This window comes from Ovis aries, chromosome 22, assembly GCF_016772045.2.
Source record: "Ovis aries strain OAR_USU_Benz2616 breed Rambouillet chromosome 22, ARS-UI_Ramb_v3.0, whole genome shotgun sequence".
In the NCBI taxonomy this organism is placed as follows: Eukaryota; Metazoa; Chordata; class Mammalia; order Artiodactyla; family Bovidae; genus Ovis; species Ovis aries.
In genome coordinates this window covers 22,540,371-22,553,407 of record NC_056075.1, presented here as the reverse complement: position 1 = coordinate 22,553,407, position 13,037 = coordinate 22,540,371, and positions in this window count along the sequence as shown.

Genomic DNA, 13,037 nt, shown 5'->3' with positions numbered 1-13,037 from the left:
GAGTGTCTTGGTTGGTCATTGATGCCTATGACTCAGTCCAAGGCAGCCTTTTCTCCTTCCCACAGCCTCTACAAACAACCACTGGGGAGGAGGTATGAACTGGACTTGTGAATTCTCTCTCCCATCTCCCTTTTCCCTTACTTCTGGTGTTGCTCTTCCTGTTTCCCAGGCGGTCCCTTCCCGGATTGCTGTTCTGCACCCCTAAGTCTTCTGGTCCTTCAGAGGCAGAGTTCCTGGGATAGACAGCCTTGAGTTAGGGAGCTAGGGGTAGGGTGAAGGAAGGGGTCCTCACCTGGTAGGCAGCTTGGATTGGAGGAGCTTTGGACTGTTAGATTCGCTCTAATGGTCTAATGCTCAGGAGACTCAGGCCTGTTTTTGTCTGCAAGCTTCGTACCCCTACCTGGCCTCTAGCTTACCAGCCCAGCTGAGCTCTGCACTAGTCTCCCAGGCGTGAGGACCCTGGGTGGGAAAGGAGGAGAGAGTAGAAGGATTGTCTCCTTGCTGACTTTGAGTGGAGGCACAGAGGGAGAAGGATGCTTCAGTGCTATTGCTCTGAATGGCCTGAAGCTCCACAGAGAGGAAGGAGGAGGAATAGTCTCAGAGTCATTACCAGGTGGTGATGATTCTCCCTTATTCACTTCCTCCCCCACTGTTCCAGAAGATTGGCAAGATGGGCTATTAGCACCTGCAAAGTCTCCTATCCATTCTTCCTCATTTTTGGGGGGTGGGGGGCTGTGCCACATAGTGTTCAAGATCAGCTTTTGGGATCTTAAGTTTCCTGACCAGGGATTGAACCCAGGCCATGACAGTGAAAGTGCCAAGGAATTCCCAGTTTTCTTGCTTTTCATCCAGACGGGGATCTGAGGCCTCACTGTTCCCCTGTTGTCTCTGGATCTGAAGTAAGGCCTCAATAGACATGCACTTCTGCCCCCATCTCCAAGCTGGCAGGAAGAAACCAGAGCAAAGTACTGTCTGGCCCAGCCCCACCCTCCAGTCTGTGCAGTTAACTTGGTCCTGCCCTGCACCAGCCCAGCTCCTTGTTGCCCCAACACCTCAGAACTTTAAGGCCTGCATTTGTGTACACACACACACACATACACACACACGTCCCACCCCTCTGTAGGACACACACACACACGTCCCACGCCTTGTAGGACACACACACACATGTCCCACCCCTCTGTAGGACACACACACACATGTCCCATCCCTCTGCAGGACCGATCTGACTGAAGGACATTTACCAGCCATCTGTGACCAACTCACCCTGGAAGTCCTAGGTGACGCCTGTCTGCAGTGTATTTGTATCAGGCACTAGGTAACATCTGGCTTTTTTGTGAGCTAGTGTATATAGTAACTTCTGAAAGAGGGCTTGGATATGTGTATGTAAGGGAGTCTATGCATAGGTGTGTGGGCTTGTATATGTGTTTATTTATGATGTATGTCTTAGTGGATTCATTGATTCAGCTATTACATTGAGCATTGAGCCCTCTCTGGGAGCCAGCCTCAACTCCAGGTGCTAGGGATGTGGTGCTAAACAAGGCAGAGAGGGCACGACTGTTAGGTGTGATTGGCAGCTTCAAGTACATAAATGAGGACGAGGACGTACTATTGAATGCATGGCTTGGCAGTATGATTATGTTGGGTTATGGGCCTGCCAGGGTGGGCCTGTGACTGGGTTTCAGCACATGCAGTTTCCCATTCTGTGTGTGTGTGTGTTTCTAAAAGGGAGGTGGGGGTCATGGAGAGAAGTAAATGGCTAGGCCTAGACTCTGCCCTGCTTGGGGCAAGGGAGTGGACCAGAAAGACAGGAGAACCCACTTTTTGAACTCAGGAAACAGTGACCAGTGACTTCCTCTGGAGCCCCAGGTCTTGCTCCTCCCTGTTTGCCCCAGAGGCCCCTCTGGGGAAGGCCCTTGTTCAGGAGGCGTTGCTGGGGAGTGGGGAAGTAAGAAGTCCTTCAAAGCCATCATGTCCTCTGCTCTCAGGTGCAGTTGAGGGCCTAGTCCCAGGCCCAGCATGATGCTGGAAAATTTGTTTCAGCCCAGCTGGGTATCCCAGCCTGGCCCTACTGCGGAAGCCCAGACCCTTAACCCCAGACCCCAGCTCAGCCTGAACCCAGCTCCTTCCCCATGTTTCCTAACCCAGTCCCATCCAGCCTGATCTCCAGCCCCGATCTCAGGACTGCTAGTTTAGTCCAGTACAATCTCCAGCCCCTTTTGTACCTTTTGCCCAGTCTAGCCTGACCTTTGACCCCTTTCCTAAAGGTAAGACTCAGGCCCAGTTCATTCTGACCTCCAGCTCCTTCCCCTAAGGTGAAAAGTTTGAAGCTGCCCTCCCAGGGTCTCCCTCGCATCCCTTTTTGCACAAAGTAGGGCCTCATTTTGGGGCTTGGTAGAAGTAGAGGTAAGAGAACAAGATTAGGAAATACAGCTGGGATGGAAAAAGCGAAGGGCAGGTAAGACAGGGTTGAGGGGCAGGGGGTACCAAAGATGGTGCAGGCTGAAAAGAATAAAATGTGAGTCAGCAGCCCTGGAATTCCAAACTGAATTTTGAAGATGGTGGTTTTGGCCTCCACTGGACCCAGCTCCCCAGTATCCAGAATGCTACAACTCTCTATCATGTGGCCAAAGTCCCAATCTCTCAGGACCACCTCTGAAGCTCCTTCTCACCCCATCCTGAGGTCTTCAGTGAAGCAAAACAGGAAATGAGTGGCAGACCACACACCCTGAAGTTCCTAGCCTAGAGAATGGGGGCAACGGAAGCTGACCCAGGTTCCTACTCCACCAATTCCAGGACCCTTTTTCTGAAGTAGCTAAAACCTAAATTACTCCCATCCCTGCTTCCCCACCTCTGTACCACCAGCTCACCTCTCCAGGAGAAGAATCTAGAGACAGTCCCTTGAGGAAAGCCCCAGAGAGGCCTGGAAAAGAAGAATCTTTCCCCCACGACCCCCAAACCAGTGAGGCTACCTGGGGGAAGTAGGTGTAATTTGCTTGCCTCTAATGCATGTCAGGTACACAGAATTAGATTAATCATACCCTTGTTTCATGATACACTTTTCATCGCCCTATGCACAGAACACATTTATTTAATTACAGTACTGTCGTTAAGAACTTATCACATGAAAGCTAAGATCTTGGTGATAACTCCATCCTTCTCCCAAAGTATCTGCCATTCTTTTTTCCTTTTTATTTTTTCCAGACTTTAACCTTTCAGGTGAACGGCGAAGGACTCAGCCATACATATACATGTATCCATTCTCCAAACCCCTCTCCGATCCAGGTTGGCGCATAACATGGAGCAGAGTCCCATGTGCTATACAATAGGTCCTTGTTGGTTATCTAAAATAAAGCAGTGTGTACATGACCTTCCCAAAGTCCCTAACTATCCCTTCCCCTTGGCAATCGTAAGTTTGTTTTCTAAGTCTGAGCCTCTTCCTGTGTTGTAAATTCATTTGTATCATTTCTTTTTAGATTTCGCATATAAGGGATGTCATTCAATATTTCTCCCTCTTTGTCTGACTTAACTCAATATGACACACTCTAGGTCCATCCATGTTGCTGCAAATGGCATTATTTCATTCTATTTAATGGCCAAGTAAGATTCAATTGTTTATATGTCCCACATATTCTTTATCCATTCCTCTCCCGATGGACATCTAGGTTGCTTCCATGGCTTGGCTATTGTAAACAGTGCTGCAGTGAACATTGGGGTGCATGTATCCTTTTGGATCATGTTTTTCTCTGGATTCATGCCCAGGAGTGGGATTGCAGGGTCATATGGTAGCTTTGTTTATAGTTTTTTAAGGAATCTCCACAGTGTTCTTCATAGTGGCTTTACCAATTTACATTCCCACCAACAGTGTAGGAGGGTTCCCTTCTCTCCACACTCTCTCCAGGATTTGTTGTTTGTGGATTTTTTTGATGATAGCCATTCTGACCAGTATGAGGTGATATCTCATTGTAGTTTTGATTTGCATTTCTCTAATAACTAGCGATGTTGAACATCTTTTCATGTGCCTATTGGCCAACTGTATGTCCTTTTTGAAGAAATGTCTATTCAGGTCTTCTTCCCACATTCTTTGAATAGGTTGTTTGTTTTGATGCTCTTCAGCATCATAAGCTGTTTGTAAAATTTGGAGACTAATCCATTATAAGTCACATCATCTGCAAATTTTTCTCCCAATCTGTGGGCTGTCTTTTCATTTTGTTTATTCTTTTCTTTGCTGTGAAAAAGCTTTTGAGTTTATGTAGGTCCCATTTTTTTTCCTTTTTATTAGTTTGTCTCAGCTTTATGTATTCCCAACTTTTTTCAGGCTTTTTAAAAAAAAGCTTTATTATAGAGTAATACTGAGTATGTAGTTTTCAGCTTCTTCTTATTTTTACTTAATATACTAAGATTCATATTGTTACATATTCCTGAGTTAATGCATTTTGATGGCTGTGTAGTATTCCATGTGTGACTAAACTACAATCTTTCATTCTGTCTCTGGACATTCTATCATGATTTCTGCTATCATGAAGAGCCCTCCTAGGAAAATTTTTATTCCTTTCTCTTGTTGTACATGTTCAGGGTTTTTCTTGGTTCTATATTTAAGTGTGATCTCTGCAAATTCATGTTCCCACCTCTGAAGCTCAAATCTGAATGCTTTCACTATGACAGAGGATCTGGGGTTAACTTGAAATAAAGTTCAGGCATTTATTGAGCACCTTCTATGTAAGTTATTCTCACTATATTCATTCATTCAGCCAGTCATGCTACATTTAGTTAGCATAGTCCTTAGCATATGCTAAGGACTGGAGATAGAACAAAAGACAAGAAAACAAGACTTACAGAGTTGGGTGGGGAAATAGATATTACACAAATGGTTGCATACATATGCAATTACAATTTATATATAACTGAATTGTGCAGGTTAGATGTATAATAGAGACCTAATTCATTATTTTTAATAAATGTTACAGTATTTGTTTTTGGGTGCGCTGGGCCTTCATTGCTACACAAAGGGCCTTCTCTAGTTGCGGAGAGTGGGGGCTTCTCATTGTAGTGTGCAGACTTATTGCGGTGGCTTCTCTTGTTGTGGAGTACGTGTCCTAGGGCACACAAGCTTCAGTACTTGCAGCTGGAAGGCTGAGTTCTTGTGGCTCTCAGGCTCTAGAGCGCTGACTCAGTAGTTGTGGCGCATGTCCCTAGTCAGCCCAAGGCATGTGGAATCTTCTGGAATCAGGAATCAAACCCATGTTCCCTTCATTGCCAGATGGATTCTTAACCACTGGACCATTGTGGTAGTCCCTAGAGACACCTAGTTTAAACTCATGTGTTAAAGAAGGCCTCTCTATCAAAATTTAAAAAAAAAAAAAAAAGGAAGGCCTCTCTAAGGAAGTGATCTATCACTATCAGCTAAGACTTGAGGAGGACTTGGCCAAGTGAAGAGCATGGGGAAGAGGATTTCAGGCGGAGGAAACAGGCTCTGATGCTGGGAAGTGTTAGGTGGTTTGGGAGAATAGAACACAAGTGGGTTCTGTGCCTGGTGAGCGAAGAGATGTCGTGGCAGGAGAGAGAGGCTGTGGCCAGATGGGACAATGCCATGGTGTCAGTGATGATGATGATGATAGCAGTTAACACTTACTCTGCACAGGTATTGTGAGAAATCCTTTGAAAGCTGAAAGAAAGAAATCTCTTTGAAAGCTGACCACTACTTGTGTTGTAGGGACTGTTCTTATCTCCCATTAACAGGAGGAAAGTAAGGGCCAGAAAAGCCAAGCAATTTGCCTAAGCTGACAAAGATAGCAAGGATTTTGAATTTCATCCAGACATAATAGACTGTCACTGCAGGGTCTAAGGCAGGTTACAGTTAAGACCTGGTCCCTGCCCTCCTGAAACTCTCTGAACAGGGGAAAATCAGACCTGACCGAGATCTGAGTAAAAGCACACCTCAGGGAGCAGGATTAGAAACCTGTGACATCCTTCAGACTAATAGGGAGAGAAATCTCTTTGTGTTGACCAAAGAGATCTGGGAAGACCTCCTGCTGAAGGTGAAATTGGTTGTAATTGTGAGAGGGAAGTAGACAGGTAACAGGTGATTTTGTCAAGAATCGACAGACATTCTAAGGGATGGCTTTAGGGAAGGTACTGAAATAGCATGGTCAAGGGAAGGAATGGTGGGTACTTTGCTGGATAGGAGAGAAGGAATCAGCAAAACTGCTCTTCGTGGTCATTCTAAATTGTACAGTTTCCAATGACAAGTTGAGAAATTTATTTTTTCTTATTGTATTTTCTTTTGGGGGGCAGTGTCCTAACTGCTAGGCCATCAGGGAATCCCCAACTTGAAAAGTTTAGACTTAATTTTATAGGAGTGGGAAGCCACCAACAGGTCTGAACAGACAAGTGACTTAGGTATTTTTTTTTAAGTATAAGGTTGGTTTGGCCTGATATATAGAACTAGAAAAGGGGGACCAAGTAGGGGGCCATGAAGTCCATACTCTAGCAACTTAAAAAACCCAAACAAAAAGATCCTAACTTATCATAAAATAAATTGAACAAGATTAAAGAATTAAATAGAAGCAAATAAAATTAGAAGGTAATAAAATGAAATAGTATTCACCAACTTTCTACAAGTATGTTTGCAAAGTATAAACTTGTAAGATTTTAAATACCATAGAAGAAATCAGAAAGGAAAAGAATGAATTAGAAAAGGAAAAGTGATCATTTTGACTGCAAATTTATAACTTTGGTATATGTGTGTATAAATAAAAAAATAGATCCTCACTCCCTACCCCCTCTCATAGCCAAAAAAACAAATGTGTGTGCTGGAAAATACATTTGCAGCAAATATAATGATTTACAATCTTTTTGTACAACTATTAATGCAAAATAGTTTTAAAAAGAGGCTCCTCAATAGATAAAAGGGTAAAGGACAATTTCAGAGGAGGAAATATCAATACTAAGACTAAAACACATAGAACTATAGCAATTTAATTCTATTTAAATAGTATGACTTTTTGTCTATTAAAGTAACAAAGTTTTTTTAGTAAATTAAAAAAATAATATAACAGCTTTATTGAGATATAATTTGCACACCATACAATTCACCCAGTTAAAGTGTACACAATTCAGTGGCTTTTAGTATATTCTTAAGTGTTGTGCAAACATCACCAAAACCTATTTTAAAACATTTTCATCATTCCCAAAAGAAAACCTATACCCAATAACAATCACTCAGTATTTTCCCCCACTATCCCAGCCCCAGGAAACTATTAATTCACTTTGTGTCTTTTTAAGTTTACCTATTCTAAACATGTCATATAAATGGATTCATACAATATATGGTCTTTTGTGCCTAGCTTCTACCACTTACCAGAATATTTTCAAGTTTCATCCATGTTGTCTCATGTGTCACTATTTCATTTCTTTTTATTGCCAAATATAATTTTTCATTGTATGAATATACTACATCTTATTTATCCATTCGTCAGTTGAGGGACATTTGGATATTTTTCTTCTTTTTGTCTGCTATGAGTAATGCTCTATGAACATTTGCATACACATATTTGATTAGATACATATTTTGATTTCTCTAGGATATATACCTAGGAGTGGAAATGCTGGGTCAAATGGCAACTCTATGTTTAACCTTTTGAGCAACTGCCAGACTTTTTTCTAAAGTGACTGCACCACTCTACAGTTCCACTAGTAATATATGAAGATTCTGATTTCTTTATATCCTCCCCAACACTTGTTATTGTCTTTTTTTTAACCATAACCACCCTGGAGTGTGCAAAGTAGCATCTCATGATTGTTTTGATTTACATTTCCCTGATGACTAATGACACTGAGCATCTTTTATTAGCCATTTGTGTATTTTCTTTGGAAAAAATGTCTATTCAGATCTTTTGCCCTTTTAAAGTTCCTTGAGTTTTTTTTTTTTTTTGAGTTATAGTTAATGTACAATGTTGTATTAATTTCAACTGTACAGCCAAGTGTTTCAATTATATATATTCTTTTTCATATTATTTTATTTTAGTTGTAAGAATTATTTATATATTATAGACATAAGTCTTTTATCAGATATATTATTTGCAAATGTTGTCTCCCATTCTGTGGGTTGTCTTTTTGCTTTTTTGAGGGTGTTTTTTAAAAAATATTTATTTACTTGGCTGCACCATGTCTTCATTTCAGCATGCAGGATCTTCGATCTTTATTTGGCATGCAGGATTTTTAGTTGCACCAGGTGAGATCTATTTCCCTGACCAGGGATCAAACCTGGGACCCCACATTGGGAAGTCCCTGACGGTGTCTTTTGAAGCAGAAAAGTTTTAAACTTTGATGAAGTCCAAGTTATTTATTTTTTCTTTTGTTGCTTGTGCTTTTGTTGTACTTGGTAAACTTTGCATTGAAGTATAACATACAGAAAAGTACATCTATCATGAAAATGCAACTTTATAAATTTTCTCCATCTGAACACACAAACTGAACCAGCTGAACTGAGATCAAGAAGTAGAACATTACTAGCAACCTAAAGTCTTCCTCATGACCCTTCCCCATCATTTTCCCTCTCCAAGCATAACCACTGTCTTATTTTTTAATGCCATGATTGGTTTTATCTGTTTTTTGAAGTGTATAAATGGAATCATACTAAAGAGGCAAAGATTTTCAATGGTCCTACCCAATACTGGGCAGGATGTGAAGACTTAGAATCTCATATACTTTGAGTAAACTAATCTCTCAGAAAAGCAACTTGTATCATTGTCCACAACGTTTGACCCACTAATTTCATTTCTGGGATTCACAGCATTAGCTATAGAAAGTTTGCAAACTCCAGAAAGTGATGGATAGGAGAATGGCTTGGTTAACTGTGGGATATCCTAACAATGGAATGCTATATAGCCGTCAAAATGATGCTTACCAAGAGGTTAAAAGAATGAAAAATAATTTATGATCAGTGTTAACTGAAAAAGTCAGATGATAAATTATCATTCTATAAATGATAGTACAAAATGGCTGCAATTCTGTAAAAGGTCCGTGCCTGGGGGAAAAATTATGTGGGGAGAAGGCACAATGGTGACAATTAGATGATTGCATTCTATGTGGACTTTTCTTCTCTTTGCCATTTTTCGGAGTTTCTTTAACCTACTCATGCTACCTTTATAACAACAAATACTAACCATAAAAGAGATGGAATCCTGGTGGGAAGTAGCAAAGACCTGAATGAAGGAGTATGTGTGGGACTGGGAGATAAGCAAGAGAACAGATACAATCTGGCTGCCTACTGAATATGGGGAGGGAGTAGAGGGGAAGGACGGAAGGCAACATTAAGGTTTGGAGGAACTGACAGGACACGTGTCATGAACAAAAATAGGGATCCCTGAAGTAATCACAGCACAGTGGTTCAGAGCACAGGCTCCTGCCAGAGACACCTCCTTTTTTGAATCCTGGGCCAACCGCTGATGAGTAGATAATCCTGAACAAGTTATTTAATCTCTTTGAGATGTTTCCTCATCTCTAAAATGGGGATAATATTAGTACCTGTCTTAGAGGATTGTTAGGAGGAGTAAATGACACAGAGAGTTTGGAAAATGCCTGGCACAGAGTAAACTTTCAGTAAAGATTACCTCTTGTGATATGCCCAGAGGCCCTGGGAGATGGGTGGGGGTAGGTGGAGTGGGGCTAAGACTTCTCAGTCCCCAGCCACCAGTCAGACCAGAAACAGTCCCTCCACCCCCCCTCTTTCAGCCTGCTCAGTGCCTGGAGGTCACCCTAGGAGATGCTCCAAAGCCCACAGGAGTGAGAATGGCTGGGATCCTGAAGTGGGAGGTGTGGAAGGATTGGTTTGAAGGAATGGGAGCATTGAGAGCTCAGGTCAGTTCAGTCATCCAGTTGTGTCTGACTCTTTGCTTCCTCACGGACTGCAGCACGCCAGGCTTCCCTGTCCATCACCAACTCCCAGAGCTTGCTCAAACTCATGTCCATTGAGTCAGTGATGTCATCCAACCATCTCGTCCTCTGTCGTCCGCTTCTTCTCCTGCCCTCAATGTTTCCCAGCATCAGGGTCTTTTCTAATGAGTCAGTTCTTCACATCAGTGGCCAAAGTATTGGAGCTTCAGCTTCAGCATCAGTCCTTCCAATGAATATTCAGGACTGATTTCCTTTAGGGTTGACTGGTTTGATCTCCTTGCTGTCCAAGGGACTCTCAAGAGTCTTCTCCAACACCACAGTTGAAAAGCATCACTTCTTTGGCACTCAGCTTTCTTCATTGTCCAACTCTCATGTCCATACATGACTACTGGAAAAACCACAGCTTTGACTATCTGGACTTTTGTTGGCAAAGTATTGTCTCTGCTTTTTAATATGCTGTCTAGGTTTGTCATAGTTTTTCTTCCAAGGAAGAAAGCTTTTAATTTTATGGCTGCAGTCACCTAAGAAATTGTAAATTGAGTAGGTCAGCCTAGCGGCAAAGCAGAGAGGCTCTGAAGCACCCCATCAGAGCCCTTCTGTCCCATGTTGGTACATCAGGATGCTTTCTGGATGATCTAAGGAGGGCACCGGCTTCCCCTGTGGCTCAGCTGGTAAAGAATTTGCCTTCAATGCAGGAGACCTGGGTTCGATCCCTGGGTTGAGAAGATCCCCTGGAGAAGGGAAAGGCTACCCACTCCGGTATTCTGGCCTTTAGGATTCTATGGATTGTATAGTCCATGGGGTTGCAAAGAGTCGGTCACGGCTGAGAGACCTTCACTTCACAAGGAGGGCACAGCGGAGGCGGTCTCCCATTGTCCAGGAGGTTCTGGCTAATTAGGTCCATTCTGTCTCACCACTCTGCCTCCTCTACCACTTAGACCCAGACTTGTGAGAGCTTAAAAAACAACGACAGCCAGTGGGACATGACAAGAAGATAAGGGGAGCTCCATTTGCAAGTTTGGCCTCCAGAGGCCGCCCTGCCACCACCCCTCCCCTCCCCTCACAGGAAGTAGGGTATGTGTATGGAGAGCTACCTGGATATCTGGCTGAAGCCGAAGACCACATTCCTTCCGGTCCCCCTCTCAGGTTTTGAGATGTGAGGCTGGCTACATAACTGTAGCTGGTGCTTGCCTTCATCTTCGATCTTGTAAACTTCTTGTCCTGATTTCACCAGCTGCTTAGGTGAGTTCTGCGGGTGCTGTTTGTTTCAACAGTCCAGTTCCCAGCACCACATATCTGCCTGCTTCCTGCTGGGCATGAGCACACTGCTCTTGTTTGTTGTCCTTTCCCTACCCAGTACCCACTCCTCTCGTCTGAAAGCTAGTCCCTCAGGAAATTCCCATCATAGCCTGTAACCCCTCCCTGCCTTGTGCAACTTGCTCCCCACTTTTGTTGCAGGAAGGGGGACCCCTTCCAGGGCCCGAAACTGGGCTCTTGTCTAAACTCGGAAATGAATTGTCCTAGGAGACACATGTGCTGACAAAGCAAGAGATTTTATTGGTAAAGGGTACCCGGGTGGAGAGCTCTATAGGGTAAGGGAACCCAGGAGAACTGCTCTGCCATGTGGCTTGCAGTCTCGGGTTTTACAGAGATGGGATTAGTTTCCCGATTGTCTTTGCCCAATCATTCTGATTCAGAGTCCTTCCTGGTGGCTCACGCATTGCTCAGCCAAGATGGATGCTAGCAAGAGGGATCCTGCAAGGTGGACGGACACGTGGTGCCTTCTTTCGACCTTTTCCGAACTCTTCCGGTTGGTGGAGGCTTATTAGTTCCATGTTCCTCACCTGGACCTTCTGTTGTAAAACAACTCATGCAAATGGTTACCAGGGAGGCTGGCCAGGATGGGCGGTTTCAGTCAGTGTGCTTCCCTGAACACTTTCACCTTCTGGGCCGCATCTCTCCAAGAAACATCCCCTTTCATTACATAGAACTCCCCAAACCCAGCCCCTGCCTGTACCCTGGTTCCTCTCATCTGCCTCTGATCCTTTTCCCATTTTTCTCTTTTATCCCAGACCCCTCACCTCCAGCCATCTTTTCCTAACTTCCACACCCCCAACTGCTCTCCACTGACCTTCTCAACCTTTCGGCACATTCTGACCTGCATTTGAGTTCTTGTCCCCTCTCCCTCCTGCCTGGTCTCCCCAGGGGCTGGAACATCCGCAGCTTATAAACAGTAAGCAGCTGCAGGAGACCATTTGCTACAGCAGCCATGCCCTCGGAAATAACATGTACAAACTCCTCTCCTTTCTCAAGTCCATTCTTCAGGCCCAGAGGGGACTTAACCCTCCCTCCACCCCTGGGAATTTCTCTCTGAGTCCTGGACTCTGATCCCACCCCCACTCCAGAATCCCAGCCTCCCAGAGAGCCTGAGTCATACATGGGAGTGTCAGATTCCAGGCATCACAGACACAGATGTGAGACATCAGCCCACCCAGTCGCATCTCTCTGTCCCTTCTCCTGATTTTTCTGGACAAGAAACTCTCTTCCCCCCAAATTTTCCCTTACTCCTGGTATCCTGACCCTGCCCCCTCTAACTCCCAGGATAGGGATATAAACACTATCTCCCGGAAAGGAGACCATCAGAAAAATCCAATCCAACCTGCTGGGCAAGATGGAAGCACCCTGCATGGAACTAGGAGGGGCTGGGAGAACTGGTGGCCAATTATCATCCTGTCTCCCCTGGATTTCAGGCCCTTGCTAGGGATCAGCATGTGGATCATCCTCCATGGGTATCTCCATTATGATTTTTTAACATCACCAAGCAATTCTTCCACACCAGTGGGGTGTCCTACACTATCTACTTGGAGATGGCATCCGATCCCACAAGTTAAGAGCTCAGTCCACTTTGGATGCCAATCATAAGTCCAGGTTGTGACCTGTGCTTCTGACTGACTGGTTATTGATCGAATGTTCCCATACCCCCCTCCTTGGTTTGATTAATTTGCTAGAGTGGCTCAGAGAACTTAGGGAATCAGTGTACTTACTAGATTACCAGTTTATTACAAAGGATATTAAAGGATATGAATGAACAGAAGGTGAAGAGATATATATAAAGTTCTGGGAGGGTCCTGAACTCAAGA